Source organism: Hordeum vulgare, chromosome 3H (genome assembly GCF_904849725.1).
Source record: "Hordeum vulgare subsp. vulgare chromosome 3H, MorexV3_pseudomolecules_assembly, whole genome shotgun sequence".
Classification (NCBI taxonomy): domain Eukaryota; kingdom Viridiplantae; phylum Streptophyta; class Magnoliopsida; order Poales; family Poaceae; genus Hordeum; species Hordeum vulgare.
Genome location: NC_058520.1, coordinates 480,175,825 through 480,193,865, shown reverse-complemented (window position 1 = coordinate 480,193,865; position 18,041 = coordinate 480,175,825).

Sequence of the window (18,041 nt, the reverse complement as noted above, 5' to 3'; positions counted from 1 at the left end):
AATACCTTGCTGAAAACACAATCATAACAGAATTATGAAAGTTTGAAAAACACAAAACAGAAAGAAAAAGGATAGATTCGTTGGGTTGCCTCCCAACAAACGCTATTGTTTAACGCCCTTAGCTAGGCAAAAGGTGATGGAATCACGTATAGTCATCTTTCGTGCTCAAACCATAAGTAGTGTGATCAGTTATCATCTTAACCTCTTCGTCTTTATTGGATGACTCACCACTAGCTTTAGGAACAAAAACAGACTTGACAGTCTTTTTGAGAGTGAGATTTGGAGTATTTTGCACAGCGGCAAAAGCGGAACCAAAGTTGGTTATGTCATCTTCTAGTTTGCCAATTCTAGAGGAATCATTAACTATAGGTTCCTTCTCCCTTAAAATTTTCAAAACCATTCCCACTTTAGATCCGTACTGAGTAATTTGATTGTGCATCTTTTTATCCAAACCCTCAATAAGTACAATTGTGGCAATTTTGTTTTCAATAGCGTCAAGCCTTTGCATCACGTGTTACAAGGTCAAGGTAGTTCCATTAACCATGAGCGGGGGTGAGCCTACCAAATTCATGATAGTTCCATAGGAGTCAACAGTATGGCTCCCCAAAAAATTCCCGCCTACGATGGTATGAAGAATATACCTATTCCAAGGAGAGGTTCCAACATAAAAATTGCAAAGAAGAACGGTAGTGGATTGCTTACGAGTAGATCTACTTTGAGCATTGCAAATCCTGTACCAAGCGTCCTTTAAAATTTCTTCCTCATTCTGCTTGAAATTGAGAGCTTCGTTCTCAAGGGTCTCGTTTGGAGTTGTGGGGCTAGCCATTGATGGACTATCCCACACACAAACGAGCAGGAACTAAGCGAGTGAAACGGGAAAAAGAGAACGGCAAAAAGGCAAAAGAAAATGGCAAGGGAGAAAGGCAAAAAGGGCAAATGAAAACGGCAAGGGAGAAAGGAAAATGAAAACGACAAATGTGAAGTGGGGGAGAGGAAAACGAGAGGCAACTTGCAAAAAAGGTAAATGCAAGAGATGAGCTTGTGACACCGATACGTCCATTTTGCATCATGCTTTCATGTTGATATTTATTGCTTTTTGGGCTGTTATATTACTTGTGGTACCATATTTATGCCTTTTCTCTCTTATTTTGCAAGTTTTATTTGAAGAGGGAGAATTCAGGCAGCTAGAATTCTGGACTGGAAAAGGAGCAATTCTTAGTCCACTATCCAGCACATCTCCAAATGCCCTGAAAAGTTACGTGGATTTTTTTGGTATTATATAAAAAATACTGGATGAAAGAAGTACCGAAGGGTGGCTGCCAGGGCGCCACAAGCCCTTCCATCACCACCACCCCCTGGTGGTGGAGTGGGGGTTGTGGGCTCCCTGACGGCCCACTAGCCCCCCTCTTTTGCTATATGAACGGTTTTGGTCTGGAAAAAAATCAGACGGGAGCTTTTTCGTGGTTTCGCCGGCGCCACGAGGCGGAACTTGAGCAGATCCAATCTAGAGCTCCGACAGGACGATCCTGTCAGGGAAACTTCCCTCTCGGAGGGGGAAATCGTCGCCATCGTCATCACCAACACACCTCTCGTTGGAGGGGAGGCATATTCATCAACATCTTCATCAGCACCATCTCCTCTCCAATCCCTAGTTCATCTCTTGTAACCAATCTTCGTCTCGCGACTCCGATTGGTACTTGTAAGGTTACTAGTAGTGTTGATTACTCTTTGTAGTTGATGCTAGTTGGATTACTTGGTGGAAGAGTTTATGTTTAGATCCTTGATGCTATTCATTACACCTCTGATCATGATTATGATTATGTTTTGTGAGTAGTTACTTTTGTTCCTGAGAACATGGGATAAGTCATGTTAATAATCGTGATGTGAATTTGATATTCATTCGGTATTTTGATATGTTGTATGTTGTCTTTTCCTCTAGTGGTGTTATGTGAACGTTGACTACATAACACTTCACCATACTTGGGCCTAGAGGAAGGCATTGGGAAGTAGTAAGTAGATGATGGGTTGCTGGAGTGACAGAAGCTTAAACCCCAGTCTATGCGTTGCTTCGTGAGGGGCTGATTTGGATCCACTAGTTTAATGCTATGGTTAGACTTTGTCTTAATTCTTCTTTTGTAGTTGTGGATGCTTGCGAGATAGGTTAATCATAAGTGGGATGCTTGTACAAGTAAGGGCAGTACCCAAGTGTCGGTCCACCGACATATCAAACTATCAAAGTAACGAACGCGAATCATATGAACATGATGAAACTAGCATGACAGAAATTCCCGTGTGTCCTCGAGAGCGTTTTTCCTCCTATAAGACTTTGTTCAGGCTTGTCCCTTGCTACAAAAGGGATTGGGACACTTGCTGCACCGTTGTTACTACTTGTTACTTTTTACTCTTTGCTCGTTACGTTTCACCTCGCTACACAATCACTTGTTAGCGCTACTTTCAGTGCTTGCAGTTATTACCTTGCTGAAATCCGTTTATCAGAGCCTTCTGCTCCTCGTTGGGTTCGAAACTCTTACCTATCAAAAGGACTACGATAGATCGCCTATACTTGTGGGTCATCAGAAATCAATGACCATTCGGTGACAAATATTGAAGGTCGTTAGTTGATATATTTCTTGTAGTGTATGCATCTATTACGTGTTACGATCCGCATACCCCTAGGTGACAATAATTGGGATTCTTTTCGGTGATTGTCGTAGTATGAGGAGTTCATGTATTCACCATGTGTTAATGCTTTGTTCTGGTTCTCTATTAAAAGTAGGCATTAATATCCCTTAGTTTCCATTAGGACCCCGCTACCATGGGAGGGTAGGACAAAAGATGACATGCAAGTTCTTATCGCAAGCACGAATGACTATATACGTAATACATGCCTACATTATATTGATGAATTGGAGCTAGTTGTGCATCACTCTAGTGTGTAACTGTTGCATGATGAATTTCATCCATATCTATCCATCTCCGATCCATGTTCCTATGCTTTCATATACTAAATCTTGCTAAGTTACTATTGCTACTGCTACTGTCACAACTGCTTCGAAATTATTGCTATCATTGTAACTGATTCTACTATTACTTGTCATGCTACTAAATCTTTGCTACATAGAGATATACCAGGTGTGGTTGAATTGAAAACTCAACTGCTAAGGCCGATAAATATTCTTTGGCTCCCCTTGTGTCCAATCAATAAATTAGGATGAAATACTACCCATGAAGACTGTTGTGATCCCCTACCTTGTGGGTTATCAAGACCTTTTTCTAGCACCGCTGTCGGGGAGTATAGCTATGCTTATTGTGTTAACTCGAGGGTATCCAATTTCTACTATGAAGAATATGAAAGATAATCGAACCAAGGTTGTCCCATCTTGCACGAGAGGAGGTAAGGAACTGCCATCTAGCTATGCTTTTGATTCACCTATTGTATTTAATCAACTTATTACACCACCAACTAATGCTTGTTCTGACATATCACATGAACTTGATGATGTTACTTCTAAAATTAATGATGATACTAATGCTATATTTGACAAATTCAAACGGTGCCACTGAATGAATTATTTGATCTCATGGTGCTAAAGCTAAGGAACTTGGAAATGCTGAAATTGATGAAGATTTTGAATCACCTATTACACCTTGCTCTCCCAATAGATATGAATTGTCTTACGTACCTGAGGGTTGTGTTATGGATGGAAAAGTAGCTAGGTATTTTCTTGCTTGTGAAATTAGAGATGACTTTAGGAAACTACTATGCAAACTGAAAGAAAAAACTATGATGGAGAAAAGGAAATATGATCCTAAATTTGCTAACTCTCCTATATTTGTTACTGTTAAGGATTATGAATTCTCCATAGACCCTAAGTTAATCCCTATAGTAGAATTTGATCCTTTCCATGGTTATGAAACTGAAATTGTTGTTGGACACCTCACTAAATTGAATGATATTGCTACTTTATCTACTCGTGAGGACAAGATGTGTTACTGTTATATCCTTAAGCTTTTTTTTCCTTTCTCGCTAAAAGGTGAGGCTAAATAATGGTTCCTTTCTTTGGCTCCTGGTTGTGTTCTTTGTCTCGAGGATATCCTTGGTCACTTCTCTAGAAAATATTTACATGCTAATAAGAAACAAGCTTCTTTACACGAAATATTTAACTTTGTGCAAATTGTATAAGAGAATCTCCCTCAAGCTTGGGGGGGCTTCTCCATCTTCTAAGACCTTTGCTTGGTCATCCTCTTAAGAAAAATGAAATACTTGATATCTTTTATAATGGACTAACTAATGCTTCTAGGGACTACCTAGATAGTTGTGCTCGTTGTGTTTTCAAGGAAAGAACGGTTGAACAAGCTGAAGAATTATTTGACAATATATTACAAAATGTTGATAATTGGACACTTCTTCAGCAACTGCCATACCTATTCAAAAGAAGAGAGGTATTCTATTCCTCAGTCTTGAAGATATGCAAGAAGCCAAAAGATCTATTTACGAAAAAGGTATTAAAGCTGAAGATGATAAGAAATTACCACCGACCGAAGAAGTTCATTGACTTGGCATCCCGACATAGGTAGTAGAGGTAAATTCTTTGTACCTTTAATGAAAGTGATATACTTTATACTAATACTCCTAGTCAGTGCATGGATGAATTTGATAATTACCTTGTTAAGCACGAACATTTCAGTAACTTTGTTAAAGATCAATTAAGACATAATGCTATGATGATAAACCGCTTGGGTGACTTGATGTTTAGAATTCCTAATGATATTAATGGTCTAGGTAAGTATGCTTCCATGGTTCATACTCAACTAGATCAAGTTACTAAGTCACAAAACTATTTGCTTGCTGAAATTAATGAAAGTATGAATGGTCATTCTGTTAGATTAATGACTAGAGTGGGAAGAATGACTCAGTAACCCCTTTATCTTGAAGGTCATCTTAAAAGAATTGAGAGGGATTTCAAATGAGTTAGTTATAGTGCACCTAGACCATTTAAGAAGAATAAGAAAAAGAAAAATGATAGGACTTTGCATGCTTCTAGTGAAGCTGTTGTAGAAAAACCTGCTGAAAATCATAATGGTGTTTCTATTTCTGATTGTGAGACACAATCTCGTAGTGAACATTCACCTAGTGATAATTAAACAATAATGATAATGATCATGTTCATGTATATGCTCCACCGTAGACTATGAAAGAAAATGATAATGATGTGGAAATAGAACCTCTTGAAGATCTTGATAATGCACATCCCAAAAATAAACGATACGATAAGAAAGGCTGTTGCTAGAAAACATGGTAAGGAAGGAGAGCCATGGGTTCAAAAACCCATGACATTCCCTCGTAAGCCCTCTAAGAGTAAGTATGAGAAAGATTTTTTACGCTTTACTGAAATGATTAGACCTGTATTTTTGAGCACTTGTTTGACTGATATTTTGAAAATGCCTCTGTATGCTAAGTATATGAAGGATATTATTACCAATAAAAGAAAGATACATGAAAATGAAATTGCTAATATGCTTGCTAATTATTCTTTTGATGGTGGAGTGCCTAAAAAGTTGGGAGATCCGGGTATACCCACAATACGTTGTTCCATTAAAAGAAATTATGTCAAACTGCTTTATGTGGTTTAGGAGACGGTGTTAGTGTTATGCATTTCTCTCTATATAAAAGACTTGATTTGAGTAAGCTTACACCTACTGAGATATCCTTGCAAATGGCTCATAAATACACTACTTTACTTATTGAAATTTGCGAGGATGTTCATGTTGTAGTTGCAAATGTTACTATCTTTACAAAATTTGTTATTCTTGATATGCCTGAGGACAACAACATGTCGATCAACCTTGGTAGACCCTTTTTAAACATTGCAGGGGATCTTATTGATTGCAACCATAGCAAAGTCACTTTTCATGTCAATGGCAAACAACATACCATGCATTTTGTAAAGAATCAAACTTTGGTTAATAATATTAATGTCATTGAGCCAATTCCTACAGTCACCGTTGGAGGCTTAAAAATTCATCTTCCTACTGCCAGGGAAAATATTGTACCCTTATTGTTGGGGATATGCAAATCCCCATTGAAGTAACTTAGTGTTATACGAAAATTCATTGGTTTCATGTCAATCAAAAATGGTTATTAGTAAGACTTGATCAACCTTATTAATGTGTCATTGTTTAAAGACATGTGATTGATGAATTTAGTAAGCACAACTCCCTATATTATTAGCTTACTCTTTGTCTTACTTAGTTAAATAAAATAAAATACCATGATTATCTTGTTTTCTGAGTTTCTTGTGCAATAAAAATGACCCAAAAATAAGGAGTCCCATATTGCAACAAAATTTTAACATGAATGTTTCTAGAATATTTAAGATTTTTTGGTGTTGAAAACACATCAGGGGGAAGCACCTATGGGACACAAGGCAACAGGGCGCACCCACCCCCGTGCATGCCCTGATGGCTTGGGAGTCCCACAGGGCCCCCTCCCTTATATCTTCACATTGTGTCATCTCCTACCTCCAAAACAAATTCACACACACACTCTCTCATGTTATTGCTCTAGAGACTCAAATTTTCGATCTCTTTGCTCGAAACTCCGTTTCCGAAACGGTTTTGAGTAATTGCTCCTTAGTATGTGACTCTCCCATTCCTCGAATTACTTTTTTCTCTAGTGGTATATATTTTCCATATTTTTTTGCACTTGGTACTATAGAAAGTGAGCTTGCATGTTGAATTCTTTGAGTTCTAAGTAGTACGAATGCTTGATATGACCTCTAGGCACCTATATAAGTAGTTGCTACCAACCATGCAAAGTTTTACTAACATAATTTTTTGGTCCAAAAATTTCAGAACTTTGTGTGGATGAACATGAAGTTTTTTAGGAGAAGTTCTTCAAGGAGGCATCCTTCGGGTGAGTCGCCGAGCGAGGGCTAGATACGAAAAGCTTATGTGGAATCCAGAACAAGCCTGATAATCATGGCTGATGCTAAATCATGTTGATGGCCATGCGATGAGTTCATCAGAGGTGCATGTATTAAGGAGGAGTTCCATTAGTACATTTACAATACCAACCTCACCGACTTCCTAGGAGATAAGTATGTCCAACACTATAACCTTACCCGTCCATTCACGCATGGGTTTCGATATCGTCCTCATAGTTCTAGAGTGTTGTTTAATCTCTATGATAAGTCTTATTATTTATCTCTAGAATAATTTTGTGATGCATGCAAACTCCCATACTAAGGCTCGCTAGAAAAAACGCAAAAAAATGATCATAATATCTTCCTTGAAAGTCTACGCATTGGAGAAGATAGAGGGTACACAAACTACAATAAAAAGTATTCACTTTACCTCTATTCGCTACTTTGTTGTCACATCCGTGAATCCCTAATAGAATATAGCAAGTTTATGCTCATGTATTCTTCTTTGCATCCAAGTAAATGAAATGAAATCAAAAGCAAAGCAAAGAAAACAAAAGCAAACCCTAGCAACCCTATATTCAAAAGCAATTCAAATTGGTGGCAAATTAAAGATTCCAAAATGGCTATTAGAAAAGTTCAACATTTATGATAAATGTTGAAAACAAAATATCACGGGTGAAATATATTTTCAAAATGCTTTTGGCATTTTATTTTTAAATTTAAAAGCTACTGAAATCAACTATATAATTCATTTCAAATAATCCAAAGTTTTCAAAAATGCTGAAACTTTTGTTTATATTTGGGAATATTCCAAATAACACTTCAGCATGTTTCAAACTATTTTAGGAATAGTTTGGAGCCAAAAGTAAAACAAAATCATATCAAAAATGTTTTACCAGAAACAGAAAATAGAAAAAAATGAAAAAAGAGTTATCAGACGCTTACCTTGGCCCAAGCCCATCTCCTCCCCTTCTGTCGTCTTCCTCCTTCGCCAGTCGGAGCAGGAGCTGGCCACCGCTTCTCCCGGCGTGCCCACGCACCTGTGTGCATGCCTGGCTCGCCTGGATGAGCTGGAGAGGGAGGATAAGCTTCCCCGAGCTTGTTCCCATCCTCTCCCCCTCCTCATTCGCCCCCTGTCCTCTCCTCTCTCGGCCACCATTGTTGTGAGCTCGAGCTTGAGCTAGCCATCGCTCCGGGGTCATCCTCCCTCGCCTCTGAGTGTGTCGTTCGCTCCACCTCGACGAGTCGGTTATCCCTGCCAAAGGAGAAGAGCCCCCGAGCCCTGTAACGCCCTCGTCACCGTCATCTTCAACCTTCGGCCGTCGGCAAGCCACCGTCGATTCGCCGGATCCAGTGCCTCCCCAAGCAGCTTGAGCATCCCCTCGTCACCGCAGTGAGCTCTGGAGTGTTTCCCCCCATCTTCCCCTCTCTTTCCTGAGCTCTAGGCCTAGTTTCACCGGAGCCCGATGAGGACCGCCGCTGTAGCTCGTCGCCGGTGACCCTACGGTGACCGGTTGGTCCAGCCGAGGCCTGCAACAGCTTCAGCTCGTCTTGTAGGTGCTTTAGCAGCCCAGCCCTGTGCATTTTGCCCCCATTTTCGATGACCTCGATGATGGTCGAGCTTCGGCCGCCACCAAGCTCGTCGTCGGCACCGATTCCGGCCACCCTAGCCACTGGGGTTTGTTCCATCATGCGCTCCATTGAGTGATCGTTCTCCCAGTGCCCTGCGCCGTGCGTTTGGTCATCGGAGACGCATTTCCGACGCCCTACGCCGTCTCTGGTGCTGCCGGAGGCTCACCGCCGACGAGATCGACCTCGTCGCCAGTGGGTTCAACCCCCCCTGAGCCTATGACAGGTGGGGCAAGCCCGAGAGTAGTTAAGTTTAAGTTAATGAAAATAAATAAATAATTGAATCCCTAACCAACCACTGACATGTGGGTCCAGCCCTGTTAATTAGCTAATTAAGTTTAAACTTAATCTAAAACTGGCCAAAGTCACTTACCAGTGGGTCCCACTAGTCAGGTTTGACTTTCAACGGCCAGCTGACCTGCTGATGTCATGCTGATGCAATAATTCTAATTCTGGTTTTATATTAATTCCAGAATAATTGCAAAACTTTGGAGATTCATAGAAAGTTGAATATAAATCCAAATTAGACAAATAATATATGCAAATTGATCAAAAAAATTCAAGGAACACAATGGTGCTACTTTCATGCATGAAAAACAAAGTTATGAAATAGCATCAGGTCAAATCAATTAAATAATTAAGATGAATATGCCATTTCAAATAATATTTGAATTTCGATCTCAAACCAGATGCAAACTAAGGTTTCACCAACCACATTGAATCTTATCACCTTTCATTTCATGCCATGTTCATGCACCATGATTGTTGCATATGATTTTTAATATTTGTATGTTGTTATTCGGTAGGCCCCGCCCTTCGGATACGACTGATTATCCGACTGACGGATATCACCCCTCTGCTGAGCAACAAGGCAAGCAACCATTTTGATCATCCCGATAAATCCCATGTTCTCGCTCCTGCTCTTACTTATTGCATTAGGTCAAAATGCTTCCAATTCTTTTACCACGTTAGCTGAACCCATTCCTTTGCATGACATGTCTTTGTCACAGTAAATAGCTAAACCCTGCAACCTAGCATAGCTGGTAGATGCTTGAGCCATGATGTGTCATATCCTGCTATGCATGCTATGCTTAGTGTTGTGTATGGTCTGTCATCTGGGTGATGAACAGGATCGTGAGAATGTGTTCAGTAACTAAAGGTTGTGTGTTGAACTTGATTTGGTAAAGGTACCGGTGAAAGGCTATGTAGGATTACATGGCGGGTTGTTTCATTGGAACCGTCCATAGGAACTATGTTCCGTGTATGTAATCAAAGACTAGATACTACCACACGTTGGGATACTTAATTGACCCTCTCGACTTATTAATCGCCTAGTACTCGGTCCAGGAGTTGCAAGTAGTTTCTGGTGTTTATAGTCATGCTGGAGGCCGTGCATGGTGCTGACCTTAGAGGTGGGCTATGATGCGGTAGGCAGTGGCACGGTGTACCAAGTGGCACACGGATGGTGGGCTTGGGAACCCTGCACACATCGTTTGGGGCCGTGGCGGAAACCTCGACCGGACTTCCGTGCGGGTTGCCCTCAGATAGGCGATAAACCTGGACTAGGTATTAGCGTGGTTAACGGTCGTGGCCGACTCCCTCGCTAGGCTTCCGCTTGAAGGTTGCCGACGTGCATTACGTGCACATAGCTATAAGTGGCGAGAGCGTGTGTCAAGAAGTACACCCCTACGGGGTTATGATCCATTCGAATAGCCGCGTCCGCGGATATGGACTACTTGGAAACATATGTTCTTCATAGAGAACTGTAATGGCTACTCATAAAAATGTCAAGATAAGTGTGAGTATCGTGCATGGCATTTCCGTAGGGAGACGGAATGATTCCATGATGGTGTATTGTTGTGGTGTTAGTGGACTCGTGTGCAAGAAAACAAAGTTGTCAAAACTAATTAAAAAAATTTAGTTTGTCTAGCCAAGAGTCAAAGCTGGCTTTCTGCATGAAACCCCACAACTCCTTGTCGATACAATGCATGAGTAGATAGATTATTCTAAAGTCTTGCTGAGTACTTTTGTACTCACGTTTGCTTAATAAATTGTTGCAAAGGTTGTTAATGACCCTAATGGTGGGTTCTATCTAGACGTTGATGACAACGAGTAGCTGGTATCCTAGCTACGATCTGGCCCTAGGTTGGGTGTGTAGATAGTCAGGCCATGTGCCTTTTACCTTTCCATCTGTCTGTACTCAGACAGTTTTAATCTTCCGCTGGCTTGTAAGACTTGTTTGAATGACTTGTGATGATGGGTCGTGAGACCCCTATCTGTGTAATATTATGTGTGAGGCTCTTCTGAGCCTTCTAAATAAAGTTTGTATGTTTATGGTTATGTTGTGATGCCATCGATGTATCTATGCATATCGCTATGCCATGCGTACATGTGTTGTACTTGATATGCATGGGGTTCGAACACCTAGTCATATGCCTTAGTAGCACTCCTTACAGGGAAATTCCCCTTTGTGATTCCACCGAGCCATGGTAGTTCGCTACTTCTCCGGACACATTGATTGACTGGCATGTGTCCTTCTTAGCTGTTGTGTCTATCCCTTTGGGGAAATGTCACGTGGTGTAATGGAGTCCTTGTAGCTTGCTACGACTCGTCTACACTCGCTGATGACCGACACCTGCTTTGCTGGGTCATGTATGGATGTCCCTGTACGGAACTGCCACTTGAGTTTATGACTAGACATGTCGATCCTGGTTCTTTGACATCGGAATGCTAGAGACACAATTGCATACACGAGTCAAAAGGCGCAAACGGTCCCGGATAAGGTAAGGCTGCAGACGTAGGGATAACCGTGCGTGAGACCGCAAAGAGATTTCATGTGTTACAGGCTGGATTCCTATGGCTTAGGATCGGGGTCCCGATAGCGTTGGTTTCAGAGCCTGAGTGACTGTAGGATTACCAAGTCAAACTGGTCGACGTTGAGTCTAGAATTGCTTTAGTTACATATAAGGGAATTTTTTGTGGAAGGGAACGTAAGATTCTTGCTTCTCTTCTCAGGTCATTCTATTCGGGTCATCCTTGTCTTTTCTGCGGGGGTTAAGAACTAGGTTACTTATCTTTCTCTCAGGATCATGTATTGATGATTGAGAGTTACTTCGGGTTCTTTTATTCCAAGGGAAAGAAACTAAGTTTTGATGACCATGAAATGGAACTTGATAGTTGAGTGGTTATGCTATCCTATCTCTTTTGGGTTCTCTCAAAATTGTTTTTGAGCATTTACAGCCGTTATGCTGCCCAATTTTGTCTTCAGAGCTCTAATGCCTTTGCATTACTCTCTATTTTTAGATGCCTGGCCGTCCTTCTCGTCAGGTGGTCCGTCTGACTAGCTGCATTGATGTGTCGGGTCACACGGCCATGCTAGTCAGAATGATGTCAGTAGCCGGCTACCGCTGGTACCCAGAGTATACAGTGGAGGAGCAGTACCGGGATTTTAATCAAAGTCAGTATCTGTGCACTGTTAGGGTATTCCCATATTACCCTGGAGCCGAGGAGCCGATCCATTGGTCTTATGGATTGGGGGTTACTCTTGACATGGCAGTACAAGATGCTGCCTATTTAATGTTGACCATTGATACGTCTCAAACGTACATATAATTTTTGATGGTTCCATGATGTTATCTTGTCAACTTTGGATGTTTTATATACCTTTTATATCTTTTTTGGGACTAACTTATTAACTTAGTGCCAAGTCCCAGTTCTTGTTTTTTCTGCGTTTTTGACTCTTTTCAGATCTGATTTTGGAACGGAGTCCAAACGGAATAAAATCCCCGAAATGAATTTTTCCAGAACAGAAGAAGATCGGGGGACTTGAGGGCCAAGGCAGGAGGCTGCTACTGCAACAAAAGACCTTCCAACAGTGCCAGAAATAGGCACGTCGATGGGAGAATACTTGGCTTGATCTTTCTGCTGCGGCTACGCCTTAAGGGACTTCCTAGGCAAGTATGCAAAGGATTTCCCCCGTGGCCTTGGAGCCTTGCGTTGGTGTTCCCTCAAAGCGGAAAGGGTGACGTAGCGTAGCGGTGGTAAGTATTTCCCTCAGTTTGAGAACCAAGGTATCAATCCAGTGGAGGAGTATCTCAAGATCCTGCACAAACACAAAAACTTGCTCCCAACGCTATGAAGGGGTTGTCAATCCCTTATAGATTGTTTGCCAAGTGAGAACTGAAAGCAACAAAGTAACAAAGCAAAGTAAAAGCGGAGATGTAAACGATGGATGTGAATAGACCCGAGGGTCATAGTGTTTACTAGTGGCTTCTCTCATGAAAGCAAGTAGACGGTGGGTGAACAAATTACTGTCGAGCAATTGATAGAACCGCGCAAAGTCTTGACTATATCTATGCAATGATTATTTCTATAGGCATCACGTCCAAAACAAGTAGACCGATACTGTCTGCATCTACTACTATTACTCCACACGTCGACCGCTATCCAGCATGCATCTAGTGTATTAAGTCCATAAGACCAGAGTAACACCTTAAGCAAGATGACATGATGTAGAGGGATAATCTCAAACCAATGATAAAAACCGCATCTTTTTACCCTTGATGGCAACTACTTGATGTATGCCTTGCTGCCCCTACTATCACTGGGAAAGGTCACCACATGGCAGAACCCAAAACCAAGCACTTCTCCCATTGCAAGAATCATAGATCTAGTTGGCCAACCAAAACCCAAGACTCGGAGAGACTTACAAGGATATCAAATCATGCATATAAGAAATCAGCAAAGACTCGAATATATATCATAGATAATCTGATCACAAATCCACAATTCATCGGATCTCGACAAACACACCGCCAAAGAAGATTACATCGGATAGATCTCCATGAAGATCATGGAGAACTTTGTATTGAAGATCCAAGAGAGAGAAGAAGCCATCTAGCTACTAACTACGAACCCGTAGGTCTGAAGTGAACTACTCACGAGTCATTGGAGGGGCGATGATGATGATGAAGAAGCCCTCCATCTCCAAAGTACCCTCCGAGAGGGCACCGGGAAGGGTCTCCAGATGAGATCTCGCGGAAACGGAAACTTGCGGTGGCGAAAAAGTATTTGGGCTGATGTTTTGCTGAATTTTTGGGAATATATAGGCCAAGGATCTAGGTTAGGGGGCGGCCAGGGAGGCCACAGGCCTGCCCACCACCGCCTCCCCCCTGGTGGCGGAGTGGGGGCTTGTGGGCTCCCTGGAGCCCACCTGGCTTGGCCCAGAGGCCCCCAGATCTTCTTCCGTTCGGGAAAAAATCAGTTCAGGGTTTTTATTCCGTTTGGACTCCGTTCCAAAATCAGATGTGAAAAGAGTCAAAAACACGGAAAAAACAGGAACTGGCACTTGGCACTGAATTAATAAGTTAGTCCCAAAAAAGATATAAATGGTACGTAAAACATCCAAGATGACAAGATAACAGCGTGAAACCATCAAAAATTATAGATACGTTTGAGATGTATCAGACTCCTCTTAAATCTTTGTTTTCGCGTGTCAAACCTATTGATGAAGGGGCTGGATATGAATCCACTTTGGTTGAAAAACGTCCCAGTGATTCGGAGTCCACCTATCTTGATGATAAAGGCGTGGAGAGTGGAGTAGAAGAAATCAAAATATTGGGTAGTAATGAAAATCCCACTTTGGATTTCAAGGAATTCAATTATGATAGTTGCTCCTTGTTTGAATGCATTTCTTTGATGCAATCCATTGCAAACTCTCCACATGCTTATAGCCAAAGCAAAGCCTTTACCACTCATATCGTAGATGCTATGATGAAATCTCTTGAAGAGAAACTTGAATTATAAGTCTCTATACCTAGAAAACTTCATGATGAGTGGGAACCTACTATCAAAATCAAAATCAAAAACTATGAATGCAATGCTTTGTGGGATTTGGTGCTAGTGTTTCCGCGATTCGAAAGTCTTTATGTGATATTCTTGGTTTTCATGAGATTGAAAATGTTCTCTTAATTTGCATCTTGCACATTCTGCTCTCAAGAAACCCATGGGAAGGATCAATGATATTCTTATTGTTGCAAATAAGAACTATGTACCCGTGGATTTCATTGTACTTGACATAGATTGCAATCCTTCACGTCCCGTTCTTCTTGGTAGACCTTTCCTAAGGAATATTGGTGCTATAATCGATATGAAGGAAGGGAATATTAGATTTCAATTTCCTCTAAAGAAGGGCATGGAGCATTTTCCTAGAAACAAAATAAGATTGCCTTATGAATCTATGATGAGGGCTACTTATGGTTTGAGCACCAAAGATGACTATACGTGATTCCATCACCTTATGCCTAGCTAAGGGCGTTAAATAATAGCGCTTGTTGGGAGGCAACCCAACGAATTATCCTTTTTCTTTCTGTTTTGGGTTTTCCACACTTTCATAATTCTGTTATGATTGTGTTTTTTGTGTTTCTTTTGCGTTTGTGCCAAGTACAACCGTTATGATTAGTCTTGGGGATGATCGTTTGGTCATGCTGGAAAAGACAGAAACTTTCTTCTCACGGAACAAATTTTTATTTTTATTTTCTGTAAGAGCTTTTGAGTTGATTCTTTTTGCTACTGATTTCTACGCATATTCTTCAGACTGTCGTAATTTTTCAGAATTTTTGATGTACCAGAAGTATACGAAGTATACAGATTGCTACAGACTGGTCTGCTGTTAAAAGATTCTGTTTTTGTTGAGTTGGTTGCTTATGTTGATGAAACTATGGATAGTATCGAGGGGTATTAGCCATGGAAGATTGAAACTAAAGTAACCCAACATAAAAATAAGTAAAATTTAAGTTTGCTATAGTACCTAAGGAAGTGGTGGTTTGCTTTCTTATACTAATGTTATCACGAGTTTCTGTTTAAGTTTCGTGTTGTGAAGTTTTCAAGTTTTGGGTGAAGTTCTTATGGACAAAGAGATAAAGAGTGGCAAGAGCTCAAGCTTGGGGATGCCCAAGGCACCCCAAGTTGATTCAAGGATGCCGAAAAAGCCTAAGCTTGGGTATGCCCCGGGAAGGCATCCCCTCTTTCGTCTTCAATCCATCGGTAACGTTACTTGGGGCTATATTTTTATTCACCACATGTTATGTGTTTTACTTGGAGCGTCTTGTATCATAGGAGTCTTTTATTTTTCTTATGTCACAATCTCCCTTGCTGCACACCTAGAGAGAGAGACATGCACTCACCGTGATTTTGTCAAGCTTCACTTATATCCTTTGGTTAGACAATTCAGCTCACATGTGCTTCACTTATATCTTTTGAGCTAGTTGATTTTGCTCTTTGTGCTTCACTTATATCTTTTAGAGCACAGGGGCGCGTGGCTTGGTAGTTGAGATATGCTATGAAAGTAGTCTCAAAAGGGGTAGTTATCCAAAGGGATATGAAAACTTCCACCTTCATGTGCATTGAATAGTTAGAGAAGTTTGATTCATCTGAGTTAGATTTGAGTTGTGGTTGTGGTAATATTGAAGTTATACTAGTAAGGTGTTGTGGATCTAGAAATACTTGTGTTGAAGTTAGTGATTCCCGTAGCATGCATGTATGGTGAACCGCTATGTGATGAAATCTGAGCATGATTAGTCTATTGATTGTCATCCTTTGTGTGACGATCGGGATCGCGCGATGGTTTGTACCTACCAACCCTTCCCCTAGGAGTACGCGTTGAATGCTTTGTTTCGATTACTACTAAAACTTTTGCAACAAGTATATGAGTTCTTCATGACTAATGTTGAGTCCATGTTTTAGATGCACTTTCACCTTCCACCATCACTATCTTCTTTAGTGTCATGCAACTTTCGTCGGTGCACAAAACCCAGCATACAGCCTTCCTCAAAATAGCCACCATACCTACCTACTATGGCTTTTTCAAAGCCATTCCGAGATATATTGCCATGCAACTACCACCATGACATGTGCCACCACTTCTATATTGCCATTGTATGATCATAAGATAGCTGTCATGATGTTTCCATTGATGTCTATGCCATGCTAGATCATTGTCACGGTACACTACCGAAGGCATTCCATATAGAGTCATCATTGCTCTAAGTTTTGAGTCGTAAGTGTGATGATCATTATTGATGGAGCATTGTTCCATGTGAGGAAATAAAAAGAGGCCAGCGAAGCCCATTTACAAAAAGTGGCCAAAGTTGCCCACAAAAATAAAATAATAATAATAATAAAAGGCCAAAGAGCCCACCAAAAAAAGAGAGAAAAAGAGAGAAGGGACAATGCTACTATCTATCCACACTTGTGCTTATTAAGCACCATGATCTTCATGATTGAGAGTCTCTCGTTTTGTCACCACCATATAGCTAGTGGGAAATTTTCATTATATAACTTGGCTTGTATATTCCAATGATAGGCTTCCTCAAAATTGCCTTAGGTCTTCGTGAGCAAGCAAGTTGGATGCACACCCACTAGTTTTCTTTAAGAGATTTCACATACTCTTAGCTCTAGTGCATCATTAGTATGGCAATCCCTACTCATTCGTGTTGATATCTATTGATGAGCATCTTCATAGCTCGTTGATATGCATAGTCAATGTGACCTTCTTCTCCTTGTTTGCCTTGCAACCTCCACCACACTCCATTCCACTTATAGTGCTAAAACCATGGCTCACGCACATGTGTTGCTTGAGAGTTGAAAAGGTTTGAGAAAGTAAAGGTGTGAAAACAATTACTTGGCCAATACCGAGGTTGTGCATGATTTAAATTCGTTGTGCAAGGATGATAGAACATAGCCAGACTATATGATTTAGTAGGGATAACTTTCTTTTGGCCTTGTTATTTTGAAAGTTCATGATTACCTTGCTAGTTTGCTTGCAGTATTATTATCTCCACGTCAATAGCAAACTATTGTTTTGAATCTAATGGATCTGAACATTCACGTCACATAAGAGGAGTTACAAAGGACATCTATGCTAGGTAGCATGAAAGCATCAAAAATTCATTCTTTATCACTTCCCTACTCGAGGACGAACAGGAGTTAAGCTTGGGGATGCGTGATACGTCTCAAACGTATCTATAATTTTTTATGGTTCCATGTTGTTATCTTGTCAACTTTGGATGTTTTATATACCTTTTATATCTTTTTTGGGACTAACTTATTAATTCAGTGCCAAGTGCCAGTTCCTGTTTTTTCTGTGTTTTTGACTCTTTTCAGATTTGATTTTGGAACAGAGTCCAAACGGAATAAAATCCCCGAAATGAATTTTTCCAGAACAGAAGAAGATCGGGGGACTTGAGGGCCAAGGCAGGAGGCCCACAGGGAGCCCACAAGCCCTGTTGCCGCGGCCAGGGGGGCCGCGGTGACCAGGCTTGTGGCCTCCTTGGTGCTCCCCTGCCCTAGCTCTTTTGTCTATATATTCCCTAAAATACCAAAAAAATCAGGGCGTCCACCAAATCACTTTTCCGCCGCCGCAAGCTTCCGTTTCCGCGAGATCTCATTTGGAGACCCTCTCGTTGCCCTGTCGGAGGGGACTTTGGA